The sequence below is a fragment of the Cryptomeria japonica genome, chromosome 6 (genome assembly GCF_030272615.1).
Source record: "Cryptomeria japonica chromosome 6, Sugi_1.0, whole genome shotgun sequence".
Classification (NCBI taxonomy): Eukaryota; Viridiplantae; Streptophyta; class Pinopsida; order Cupressales; family Cupressaceae; genus Cryptomeria; species Cryptomeria japonica.
The window spans coordinates 448,750,797-448,755,782 of NC_081410.1; positions in this window are offsets into that span (position 1 = coordinate 448,750,797).

Sequence of the window (4,986 nt, forward strand, 5' to 3'; positions counted from 1 at the left end):
CTATCATACTTGTCTTATTTTTGCTTGCTTGAGGGTTTTCTACTATCTCCTAGCACGTTGGGGTGGTTCCATTTCGGGATCACATGGTTGGGTGGTAGTGCCACTTCCCATCGGATGTTCTGGATTGTATCTTCAGGCGATGAAAGGCTTCACTTGTGTTTCTTGGTTCATGGTTCATGTACCAGCTCGTGTTCGTGACCATTGTTCAGTTGAGACCTTGTGGTCATTGTATCAATCTTTTACGTAACCTTGATATTGTAACTTTTGGATTCTGTGGTGTTTTTGGAAGCCATATATTTATGGATATTGTAATATTATGTTAGTGGAATGTATGTTAATTTAGTTGCTTTGATCTTTTGTATAGATGGTTTATGGATAAATAAATGCATTGAAATACTTTGATTCTTTCATTATGGAATTTAGATGTATGTGTAGTTTTTAATCTTAAGCATTTAATTTACCTAATTAAATGGACAATTGGATTAACCATGATGTTAATATAATCTACGAATTAATCTTCATTAGTAACCCTTAGGAAATCATGTGCTAGACTTTTGTTGTGTTATGAAACGTGCAACTGTTATAATTAATGCACTTAATCTTTAAAAAAAAATATTTCACCCTTTAGTTGCCTAGTTGTGTTGTTTTCCTTTAGGGTTCCTAGCGGGGCATTATAGGGAATGCTGATTCATCCCCCCTCTCAGCCTCTGGTAGTGTTCAATAAGGGAAACCTTTCACATTTCATTAGGAGAATGTGAAATCAAGAAGGGTGGGAAATCAATAGTAGATGCATATAGAAAAACCAATAATCTCTACATCCTCAATGAAATTAATATTCGATCCTTAAGATCTCTATCATGAGAAGAACCATCAACCTTTAATAATATTTGAAAAAACTAAACTCTTTCTATATATTTGGAAAAATCAAGTACATAGTTGATTTTCACTTATTGCTACATGTTATTCAATTAAAAGGCTTCATCATCCTAGTATAAGCATAGAATAAATTTTTATATCTATCTCCTTCGTTGAGTCATAACTTCCTTAACTTTTATTTCCAAAATGCTTTTTCTCTATAATATTCAAAAATCTTTTTTCTTTTTAACTTTTTTTTTATCAAGAAAGTAGTTTTATTCGTTTCATTCTTATCACTCATTTTTTCAAAATTTACATTTACTTAGATAGTTTAGTTTTCTCTTAAAATATATTCCTAAAGAAGGTTTTATTCTAAAACATAATATTGGATTTAATATGAAGTTTCGAGCATAAGTTAAAAATTATTGATACATTAAATTGATGAACAAATTTTTACTAATCTTCCAATAGATTAAAAATTTGATTTTAAATATCATTTAACCTCATTTTTGAAGAAACACTTTTCCAAATCTTTATCTTTAAAAAATAAAAATATTAAAAAATGATGTGAACCAAAATAAAGAGGTATACTATAAGAAATTCAAATATTTATTTGAATCCATTTAGATGAAAGTAGGGATATATCAAGTATTATTGTAATATGATAAAAATTAGACCTCCCTGGACCATGCAAAAATCTTATAATGGGTATGTGCAGGATCATGGTGTGCCAAAACAGGCCCTTAAGTGGCAATGAAATTTCAGAAAATCAGAGTTATGCAACTTGACATGAAAATTTGAAAAAGTTGTGAACATTATTTTTAAAATATGTAAGAAGAGAATATATATAAAATTGAATGTAGTTTCTAAGCTACTAGTTGTTTTTTGGAAAAAAAAAATCCTATTTGATGAAAATTTCAAATTTCAATGCAGTGGTACTAAATTTTCAGGAAAAAAAATAAGAATTAGACGTATGTCTGACCACCCTAATCACAATCAAATCTTAATATTTTTTTATAATATTTATAATATAACTATTAGACTCATGTCCAGATGTGACACATATTTTTTTAAATTTTTTTATAAATACAATAATTATTTATGAATTTTTTTCTACAGCTTTTCAGAAATTCAGAAACTCGTACATCTGACCACCTTAACTTGGTCAAAACCTTATGAAACTTAATTTTTTTAAATTTTTCCCTATATTAGACGAAGCATAGGATGTGACACATGTTTCGGTTTCAAAAAATGTTGTACCGTTTGAAAGTTATGAGTGTTTTTCAATCAGTATACCAATCAGGAGTATTGTCAGAATTCAATTAGAAAATAAATAATAATTATTTACTAAAGTCAAAATAAGACAAGCCTTATATTGTTGGAAAGCTGGGAACGTCCTTAAAAAACCCTTTTTGTTTTATCAATTTTGGCTCCAAAAAAAGTCATCAGCCACCAGTGTAAAGTCCGGAAAACCAGGGAATACTGAAAAACGCATTTTTTCAGTTGACTTTCCAGGCTTGTAACTTCCAAGCCTAATACCAAAGCATTCCTGAGCCAAAATTTGAAATTTGAAAATTTGAGTACAAAAATCAGATATTGGATAAAATCGGATATCGGATTTTATCCGATATCCGATTTTTGTACAAAAATTTGCGATCCCCGATGAATTTCCCTTTGTCGCCATTTATGAAGTAAACTGCCACATGGCAGAAATCCGATATCCGATTAAATAGGATATCAGATTTTGTTAGTCATATTTTAAAGAGGGAGAGAAGGAGAGGGAGAGAGGGAGAAAGAGAGAGAGAGAGAGAGAGAGAGAGAGAGAGAGAGGGGGGGGGGAGAGAGGGAGGGGGGGGAGAGAGGGAGAGGGAGAGAGAGAGAGAGAGAGGGGGGAGAGAGGGAGAGGGAGAGAGAGAGGGAGAGGAAGAGGGAGAGAGGGAGAGAGAGAGAGGGAGGGAGAGAGGTAGAGGGAGGAGAGAGAGAGAGAGAGAGAGAGAGAGAGAGAGAGAAGGAGAGGGAGAGAGAGAGAGAGAGGGAGAGAGAGAGAGAAGGAAGAAAGGAGAGAGAGAGAGAGAGAGAGAGAGACCATATGACCCCTAACGACACAATTTGGTGTCTTAAGGGGACCTATGGTGTCGTTAGGGGTCATATGGTGTCTTGGGACACCATAGGACCCCTTAAGACACCAAATCATATCGTTAGGGGTCATATTGTGTCTTTCGACCCATAACTATGACCCCTAATGATAGTTATGTGATATGGTGTCCCATGAACCCTTATGACCTCTCAGGACACCATATGACCCCTAATGATACCATATTGGGTTGCTTTGGGTCATATTATGTCCTAAGGGGTCATATTATGGTCTATGACCCCTAGCGACATGATTTGGTGTCTTAAGGGGTCCTATGGTGTCGTTAGGGGTCATATGGTGTCCGTAGGGGTCATATGGTGTCTTGGGACACCATAGGACCCCTTAGGACACAATATAACCCCTTAGGACACAATATGACCCAAAGCGACCCAATATGGTGTCATTAAGGATCATATGGTGTCCTAAGAGGTCATAAGGGTTCATGGGACACCATATGACCCCTATGGACACCATATGACCCCTAACGACACCATCGGACCCCTTAAGACACCAAATCATGTCGTTAGGGGTCATATTGTGTCCTAAGGGGTCCTCTGGTGTCCCAAGACACCATATGATCTCTATGGACACCATATGACCCCTAACGACACTATAGGACCCCTTAAGACACCAAATCATGTCGTTAGGGGTCATATTGTGTCTTATGGGGTCGTAGGACACAATATGACCCCTAACGACACAATTTGGTGTCTTAAGGGGTCTTATGGTGTCACAAGACACCACATGATCCCTAACGACACCATAGGACCCCTTAAGACACCAAATCATAACATCATAGGACACAATATGACCCCTAACGACATGATTTGGTGTTTTAAGGGGTCCGATGATGTCGTTAGGGGTCATATGGTGTCCATAGGGGTCATATGGTGTCCCATGAACCCTTATGACCTCTTAGGACACCATATGACCCCTAATGACATCATATTGGGTCGCTTTGGGTCATATTGTGTCGTTAGGGGTCATATTGTGTCTTAAGGGGTCCTATGGTGTCCCAAGACACCATATGACCCCTATGGACACCATATGACCCCTAACAACACCATATGACCCCTTAAGACACCGAATCATGTCGTTAGGGGTCATATTGTGTCCTAGGACCCCGTACGACACAATATGATCCCTAACGATATTATTTGGTGTCTTAAGGGGTCCTATGGTGTCATTAGGGGTCATATGGTGTCCATAGGGGTCATATGGTGTCCATAGGGGTCATATGGTGTCTTGGGACACCATAGGACCCCTGAAGAGACCATATGACCCCTAATGACACCATATTGGGTCGCTTTGGATCATATTGTGTCGTTAGGGGTCATATTGTGTCTTAAGGGGTCCTATGGTGTCCCAAGACACTATATGACCCCTATGGACACCATATGACCCCTAACGATACCATAGGACCCCTTAAGACACCAAATCATGTCGTTAGGGGTCATATTGTGTCCTATGACCCCGTACGACACAATATGATCCTTAACGATATGATTTGGTGTCTTAAGGGGTCATATGGTGTCGTTAAGGGTCATATGGTTTCCATAGGGGTCATATGGTGTCTTGGGACACCATAGGACCTTTTAAGATGCCATATGACCCCTAATGACACCATATTGGGTTGCTTTGGGTCATATTGTGTCGTTTGGGGTCATATTGTGTTTTAAGGGGTCCTATGGTGTCCCAAGACACCATATGACCCCTATGGACACCATATGACCCCTTAAGACACCAAATCATGTCATTAGGGGTCATATTGTTTCCTAGGACCCCATACGATACAATATGATCCCTAACGATATGATTTGGTGTCTTAAGGGGTCCTATGGTGTTGTTAGGGGTCATATGGTGTCCATAGGGGTCATACGGTGTTTTGGGACACCATAGGACCCCTTAAGACACCATATGACCCCTAATGGCACCATATTGGGTTGCTTTGGGTCATATTGTGTTGTTAGGGGTCATATTGTCTCTTAAGGGGTCCT